Genomic DNA, 9,668 nt, shown 5'->3' with positions numbered 1-9,668 from the left:
TTTGTACGGTGACAGATGGTAACCCGACTTATGATGGTGGTCATTTTGTAATCTACAAAATATCAAAACATAATGTTAAGCACCTGAAACTAACATAATGTTTTAAATCAATTATACTTAATTTTTTAAAAAGACAGAAAAGAAAAAATGACTATATAAATGACTATTCATTATGTGTCCTAATGTTTATTCCTATGCCTAAGCATTTGAAGACTGGAATATATATTATTTCATCATAAATCCTTTCTCTTTTTTTTTTTTTTTTCTTTTTAGGGCTGTACTTGTAGCATATGGAAGCTACCAGGCTAGGGCCTGAATAGGAGCTACAGCAACAGGCCTACACCACAGACACAGCAGCATAGGATCTGAGCCACGTCTGCAACCTATACCATCACGGCAACACCGGATCCTTAACCCACTGAGCAAGGCCAGGGATCAAATACCCATCCTCATTGATCCTAGTCAGGTTCGTTTACAGATGAGCCATGAAGAGAACTCTGATAAATCCTTTTTCTTTTATTGTTTTTATATTATAATTAGGACATTATAATGAAACTTTTGTAAATTTTATTGAAGTGTAGTTAATTTACAAGGCTGTGATAATTTCTGCTGTACAACAAAGTGACCCAGTCATATATATACTCTCCATATCCACTCTCTTTCAGATTCCACTCTCTTTCAGATTCTTTTCCCACCTAGATTATCACAGAACACAGGGTATAATTCTCTATGCTGTACAGCAGGTACCCATTGGCCAATCATTCCACATACTTCAGTGTGCATAATGATACCTTTAATTAGTGTGTGGTTATTATATACATATAAACATATATATTTATCTTTCAAGATGGAAAAGGACTTCATAAAATATTTTTTATAAAAATTATGTGTTGGTTTGATAGGGTTGAGAACCACTCCAACTAAAGAAACTACCCCTGTGAACTGAAAATCACTTGAGGGTAATGAAATGGGAGAAATAACTGGAATGTCCAAGGAAACTCTATGAATTAGTGTTTTTGAAAAAAAAATAATCCAGGCTATTGGTAGCTTACAGCACCCAGCCACTCCATCCATTTTTAGGTCTTGGTTATCCTCTGCCACACTTCTTATCATCCTTTCCAATTCATCCAAAAGAACACATAGCCACAGTCTGGACAGGAATATGAGTAACTCCTGAAAAACTAAGAATAATTGTCACTCACCACTCTGACTTGAAAGACCTGTTTTAAACAATCAATTTTATGCTGCCAAAATGGTCTCTCTTTTGAAGCAGCATTATATAAAATGAAGAGTTTGCTCTACTATAATCTCAGGACTTGTTCCATGAGATCAGAGATAGAGGTGATTTAAGAGATAGAGGTGATCAGAGATAGAGGTGATTTAAACGCCTCTATCAGAGATAGAGGCCTTTATATCTTCTACATGGCTCTTCACTGGTAATAACTTTGCTAAAACACTTTTGTCTTTCTTTTTTTTGTTTTGTCATTTGTCTTTTTAGGGCCACACCCGAAGCATAAAGAGGTTCCCAGGCTAGGGGCTCAATCAGAGCTGTAGTTGCCAGCCTACACCATAGCCAGAGCAACACAGGATCTGAGCTGCATCTGAAACCTACACCACAGCTCACAGCAACGCTGGATCATTAACCCACTGAGCAAGGCCAGGAATTGAACCAGTTTCCTCACTGATACTAGTCGGACTTGTTAAACAATGAGCCATCATGGGAACTCTCCTCTTTCTTAATATATACTAAATATTCATAACTCATTTTAAATAGCTACACCCATGGAAAGGCTGCCTGATGTTACTCTGACAATATAGGCTGCAGGTAAATCTATTAGTCCTATTAGAAAATGACCAGTGAGCTGTAGCCCTAATGAAGAATTCTTTCATTTGGTCATCGTGGCTAGGTGATACTCATCCAGGTATTTATATATAAATGTAAATAGTGAAAAGATGGAAACCTAGCCTGTAAATTTCCAATGAAAGAGATAAACAGATATCAAAAGCAATCAGTGTAAACAAAACTGATGTTCCAGACACAGAAGCTGATTGATCATTTGGAGTCATGTGATTTTATTAATACATAAAACCTCAATTGTACATAATGAAATTAACCTCCAAATTTTCAACTGACCAGAACTTTACTTTTCTGTATTTGATTTGGCAGGGGTGGGGGAGCTGAATTTCTCACAAAATAAATTAAAAAAGGAAAATTAGCAAAGAGATTTTTCTGCCAGTGACAAGCATGAAGAAATCAGGAGGCAGGCTTATCAAATGTATACATAATGCAAAGTGAGGAAGAAGAGCTAAAACACTATCTAACAGAATTAAGATCCAAAGAGGTCCTGACAAGCTAAAACTCTGGACCAGTTGTTCTCACCTCTGACTGCACATTATAATCAGCTGCGGAGCTTTAAAAGTCCAGCCATGCTTGGGATCTACCCTCTGAGATTCTAATTTAATTAATCTGGATTGTGCCTCAAGCATCAATAGTTTTTAAATGTCCCCCAGATGATTCTAAAGCACAGTCAGGGTTGAGACCACTACCTTGGATCATGCCATGGTTCACTCTAATAAAGGGTCAGATGCCATGATTGTCAGCAGTAGTGGGCAGATGACTGAGAGAAAAGTGACTGCTGTTTTAGGATAGAAAAAAGGAACAGTTAAAGAGAGACATAGCTAAAATGCATAAGTAATAGTAACAGATGGCATCACTGACAGATTCCTACAGGTCTGAGCTGAGGTGCAGAAATATTAGTATGGTAAGGTCACCACATATAAAAAGAAAGATGAATAGATGGAGAGATAGATTGGTAGGTACATAGGTAAGTAAGTAGATACGTAAGTAGGTAGGTAGATAGATAAACATGCATGGCAAATTTGGTAAAGATGCCCAAGAAAGTAGATGATGGTTACCTTAGAAATAAGGAAGAATTATTTTTATTATATAATTGTATACTCATCTGAACTTTTTTCAGTTTTACTAAGTGTGTCACTATCATAATCATTTTTAAATTATTATTTAAATGACAGCACTTTCTGATCTTGAAGAGGACTGTTTTTTTGGGGTTTTTTTCCACTAAGTCCCCGAACTCAAGCCACTCTCCGATAAAAATAATCAGGACTTTTTTGATAGTCCTCTTCATTCCCTCTCTCATTCACTACACACACCTACACTGAGCTCCACTAATGAGCAAGAGACCTCAATACTTTTTAACTGACACTGGGATTGGTACTTGCTGAAAGTCTGACAAGTCCAGATCCACTGCAACATTTTGCCATAGAAAACTGCAGTTTTGGATTGCACTGCCTGGAGTAAAGTTATAGACACAGTTGGGGCTTTACAATTACATGGTCTATACATGAAGTTAGTGGATGGGCTAAAAAGAAGCCAAGGACTGCTATAAGGAAAGATGATAGGGATAAAATAAAATTTGCATTAGCTTGCAAGCCCTCCTCTTTTTGTAGCTCCCTTGGGTTGCCAAAGCTCTACAGAACTTTTAGCTCTCCATTCTATTGATCACGTCTGCCTTTGATGTTCTCTTTAAACATACAACCCCTTAGAGCAGAAATGTAGGGGGTAAGAGGAGACTACCTAGTCTTTTCTCCCACCCCCTACACACTTACTCCTTCACTCAGAAGCATCCTTTGCTCTAAACACCTGCCAACAAGACAGCACCTTCCTTTCATATAGAGAAAAAAGCACCAGCTCAAAGAAGAAGAATGCCTGGAACCTACTGCTAATTTCACTGTGCTATTGTCTAATTGTAGGCTACTGTATGATCAGACGACTTGAGATGGCTGCTCTCTTGTTCTTCATGCATACCCCGCTGGACTAGTTTCTGCCTCACCCACACCCTACTCACCTGACTGACCTTCCCTCTTAATCATAGATCCTAGTCAGTGAATGCCCACATAACTTGCCCCCAGCCAGGCTAGTGATTGTTCTAATCTTTAGATCAGAACTATCTCTACCATGATGGTTTATCAAAAGGGCATGCCCCTCTGCTGCTTTCCCTGGTAGCATATGAGCCAACCTGACATCAATTCCCTCAACACTGGTAACCACCTTCTCCCCCAGGGGGTGAAGACTACTTGCATGTCCTCTTTTCCGTCTGTCCCACAGGGTGGGGTATCACTCCAGTTCCTTGCTTATGACCTGTAAGATCCCCCTATCCATTAAACCATTGATGTCTCTGTGGCTGAGTCTGGACATTTTCTTTGGTATTGAGGCTGGGCAAGGACAAGACTAGCAGGTCCGTGGGATGCAGCCAGCTATCTACCCACTCCATGCATGAGAAATGAAGCCTGGAAAAACAGATCCAACTTTAAACTGTGTTCTACATCTTTGGGCGGTGCTTATCTTCAGTGAAATATTAGCTTTCATGATGCTAGCTAATGTATTCTTGACTTCAGTATACTTGAAAGCAGTGGCCAATAAAATCTACCCCCAAGAGATAGAAATAACATAGACTGCCATGGAATCCAGACACCAAATACCATCATACAAAATGACTTTCTGTTTGCATCTGCCAGACTATTTCTCTTCTCGATTGTCCACTTGGCTTGGAGAGTTAGAGATTCAAATCATTGCAGTGCCCTCATGGCCACAATAAAACTTAGAGTTGTATTCCAAATACTGAATGTTCTTGCACATAACTAGAAGGTTTTATAGGTGCACGCTCAGATTTATCTGAGAACAAGTGTAATAAATAACGCTGCAGAAATATGGATGCTGCCTTAGGACCCTACCATTATAAAAGAGAAATCAAGTTCCTGCTTTCCAACAAGAAATCTTAATCTTTTCCAACTTTTCTTTCTAAAATGACAGTTGATAATTTAGATTCAAAAGTGTCTGAGATGGAATCATTTTAATGACTAGCAGAGTGACAGTTTATTGAAGAGACAATTAATATGGGAAAATCAATTTTTATTCTTGAGAAAACAAGCATCACTGAATCCCTGTTCATGCATTTTAGCAAAATCGTACTTAAGTTTTTCTACAAGAGAAATCGTTACCAATCAAATGGATTTTAGTTTCCAAAATTTTATTAGATGTTATCATCATTTTTTATCCCTCTTCTGATGCAAAGGAGAAAGAGAAAGCTCAAATGGGATCAAAGGAAAAAATCACATCTTGATTTACAACCCATATTTTCTGACCAGACTTACAAATCCAACTAAAGTGTTTAATCAATATAGAGCACTTAAAAATGATGTCAGTTATAGAATGCTTTCACCTGAAAATAGTGTTTAAGCTAACTTCTTGTTTAAAAATAACATAAAATTTTAAAAAATTGTTTCTCCTCAGCATGCATTTCTCTAAATTAAATCGAATGCCCAAGACATTGCACCAAAGTTAATCTGCTTCTCTAGCTTTTATTGAAGAGGCTGAATAAAATAAAAGAATAAATATTCAAACATAGCTGCCTAAGTATTTACAGGCACATTTGTGGGACTTTGAATGGACATCTAAAAGGCCTCTGCTCTTACACTGAGAAGCCCATCTTTCACTTGGACTTACTAAAGGTAACCACATACAAGGTACTGAATCAGAAGTGTCCTGATGTTTGCAATTTATGCCTCTTTAGTTCAGAAATAGAAAAATTAAGAAGGTATTTGGTCTAAGTCAATAAGATCACAAAGGATACAAATTAAGTAAAAATGAACAAGGGTCATTAAATCTTAAACTATTAGCTGGCAGGTCATCCCTTGAAGTTGAAAGATGTCCTAACTGACATCTTTCAACTAAAAGGAAACACAGTTTCGAATAGTCAATAGCAAGTATACCATGCTGACAGGTCTAATAACAAAAAAAATTATAAATCATTTCTACAAGCACTTAGAGTAATGTATAGATGATTCAGCCATAAGTGGGTGATACTTTTTAGATCAACAGTACTAGCTGTGTCAGATGTTGATATGTGACTTTTTCATCTAATCCTCACAAAAGTTCTGTGAGAAGGTATTCCTACCTTTAGTTTATAAATCATGAGCAGAAGCTTACAAGGTTAAGCAAATTGCACTAGGTTAACTGTGAGTGATGTATCTGAGACCTGAACCCAATTCGATCTGATTCCAGAGCCCATGAACTTCCTTTTATGCTGAGATATCTTTCAAAGATAAAAGACATCCCTGACACACAAAACACTGCCTGGGGTCACTAAGAGATACATAATTATCTATTGCCCCTGTAAAACCACAATCACTAAAACTTTAAATCCTTGCTGGCATAAAATAATAAGCATGTATTTCTGTCCACTAATCTATGACTCAGCTGTGAAGCTCTACTGATCTTGGTTGAGTTTGATCAATCCAACCTAGTCATGCATGTATGTCTTTGGCTGGCTGGAGACCAGCTAGTCCAGAATGTTCTTAGCTAAGATGACTGTCTCTCTTCCACCCAGTCATTTGTCCTCCAGTAAGACAGCTTGGGGTTGCTTTCATGACAAAGATTGTTCTAAAAAAGAGAATGGAAACAGGCAAGGCCTCCAGAGACTGAGGTTCAAATCTGGTCATGTAGCAACCTCTGCCTAGCTTTCAACAAAATCCAGACTTCAAGAATGAAAGCATATGTTAACATAAGCTGTAGTTAGACAGTGAGCCACGCTTATAGGTTAACCATTAACTGGGAATACTTTGAGGGTCAAGTTCATAGATGCCAGCCAGCGGTCAGCCTAGCAAATAAACTTTTCTAAGGATAGTCTTGCTCTGTTAACTCCATTGTCTATACAATGTTCTTTGGGCATCTTAGTGTATAGAGGTCAAGTAGGCAGATGGCTCTACAGATCTTGAATTCAAAGGACAATTCTGAGCTGAAGATACAAATGGGAATCATCAGCATAAAGATGGTATTTAAATTAATGAGACTAGATAAATAAAAAGTCCCCTAGGGAAGAAAACAATAGAGGTCCATGAATTGAGCTCAGGGCTCTCTAACACTGAGAGGCCAGAGAGATAAGAAGGAACAAATGGGAAAAAGGGTGCTGGGTGGAAAAAGAAAAGGAAAAAAGAGGGAGAGAAGAAACAGGTAGAGGTAGAAAGATAAGAGGAGAAGCAGGAGCCTAAGTCATCCTGGAAGCAACATGAAGAAAGTGATAAACCACAATTCAAGTAAGATGAGAAGTGAGAAATGTTGAGTGGGTTACATTTTGACATATACAGATAATCCACACTACCTATTCAAAAATATTTAGGACATACTTAGCTCCTCCCACTGGCTTTTTATTTCTCTACAGGGCCCTATACAAAAGCTGGAAGGTGATGGATGGCCCAAGAGAACAAATAGAAAAGTGCAACCCCAGCACCATTCACTCTCTCCCCATCAACCAGCCCTCACTAAGCATTTAACAAAGACAGTTACAGAGAAGTGAGTCTTGGGAGAATGCAGGACCAAATGGGAGATGATCTATCTGCTTGTGAGGGAAGAAAATCCAGCCAGGTGAAGAAGGAAGAACCAAGACACAAGCTATTGAATGACCTAATACATATAAATTGCTTAATCTAGTGCCTGACACTGTAATTACTACTGTATTTGTCATCATCATCAACAGAAACATTAGCATTCTCTAAGACTGATGTAGTTACAGCAAATCTTACACAAAGAGAAGTGAATCACAATGTGATTTAGACCGGCAAGATTTCCATGAACCAGATAGGGCTTTCTTACGCCAAACCAAATATTTAAAACACCTTACATTTACTCTAACAGCCCTGAAATGACTGATACTCTATCCTTTTGTAGAAATGGATTTTCATTTGTTGTCCTGATTCTTTTCCATTTTTAATGTCCCAGCTTTATTTGTACATTGACATGATTAGGATGGACAATTTAAAATAATAGGAGTGCTCCCTTAAATGATGTACCCTAAGTAACTCATTGACTCGCTCACTTCATTCTAATCCCAATCTCAACTGGGACTCAATTTATGTTTAATTAGTGCTCAATATGCTTGATATTAGGATGATAAATAAAAGAACTAAAGAACTGAGACCATCCCCTGGAACTTCTTTTCCTTCCTTCTCTCTCTGTCTCCCTCTCTTTCTCTGTCTCTCTCTCTTTTCTGTTATAAGGATTTATCCCATGTTGACCTTGAGCAATCAAGTCAACCAAGAATCACTGTAAACAATGACATATTTTAAGATAATTATTTTGAAACTGTGGGTTGCAGCTCATTAGTGGATTGTGACATCTTTTCAATGATTTATTAATGCAATAGAGTGGAATAGTCTATACTTGATTAGTCCAGAAGAAAAGGGAAAAGAGAAAAAATAAAATATCATAGTACATTTTATGTAGGAAGAGTAAAAATTGTTTCTTGAACTTCTGTGTGTATGTGTGTGTGTACTAGGCTGCCAGGAACAATGTATTTCAGGTTTGATCATGGTCCAAAACATCCCAGAAACACACTAGAGAAATTGCAACAAATGATATCTTGTAATGCAGAAGACTATTGTCTTTATAATCAGTCTAAACTGAAGTCACAAAGAAATAATAAACATACAGAATAAATGCACCTTCTATGATTTTCATGTAATTTCCAGAAGACACAGAAACCCTCACTGTATGAGGTATCATCCAGATGAGAATACAATGCAGGACTGTGCAGGCACTTGCAAAATACATAATCTATTCATTTTATTATCCAGATCAGAGATCCTGAATACTTTCAATCCCTAACAATAGGCTTAGCATTTTTATTCAAAACTCAGTGGATCCTCGCAATTTTTTTTTTTTTTTTTTTGGGCTATGCCCACAGCATGCATATGTTCCTGGGCCAGGGATAAAATCCCCACGACAGTAGCAACCCCAGCCACTGCACTGACAATGCTGGATCCTTAACATGCTGAGCCACCAGGGAACTCTGTTCCTTGCAACTTTCAGAAGCATTTGAGGACATCTTCAACATAATAATTATATTGTCTGGATGGGGATACAATTTGAGGTTTGGAAGAAGACATATGTCAAATCAAATCCCCTAACTGGAGGCCCACTGGACGTAATGTTTGCAAATCAGACTCTATACAGTGTCAAGCAGACACAAGAGCTTGGAAACCTGAGGCTGGGTATAGTATCTGGGAAAGATCACAGAGTTCCAGACCGAATATTCAGGTACTAGACCTCCAAAGAATTTCTTTCTGGACGCCTGAGATTCTCTAAGTTCAAAGTTTACAAACTGAAGTCCAGGTCCAAATGAGGGATTTTATGTGTTTTCTGTAGCTGACACAATGATATATAAGCTGGAAACAATATTTTTAAATTGGGTGGTTTAAATAGAATCTATATGCCTAGCTTCTCTTGAAAAATTTAGAATATATGGAAGCTGGGCTGACATTTTACTATGGCAGGAAGCAGCAAGGTCTCTACAGCAGTTGCCTTTGTTGTTGTACCAGGTAAACCTTCTCCAGCTTTTAAATGTCAGCATATTTACCTATATCTTCTTCAGTCACCTGTTTTACCTGCATCATCCCACAAACATTTTGATTTTCCATTCATAATCTAACAACATGTATCGCATTAGAGCAGATCATTTGAAAACAGATGGGTACTGTCAGAGTGCTAAAGGCTGGAAGCTAACAAGTTTTTACATTTGCCCTATGTATTGTCCTAATTACATTCTTTCCTGTTTATTATGGTTGCTCAGTAAATAACTGTTGATGATTTTTAT

Source organism: Sus scrofa, chromosome 15, assembly GCF_000003025.6.
Source record: "Sus scrofa isolate TJ Tabasco breed Duroc chromosome 15, Sscrofa11.1, whole genome shotgun sequence".
NCBI classification, from domain to species: Eukaryota; Metazoa; Chordata; class Mammalia; order Artiodactyla; family Suidae; genus Sus; species Sus scrofa.
Note: the sequence above shows the minus strand (reverse complement) of the source record.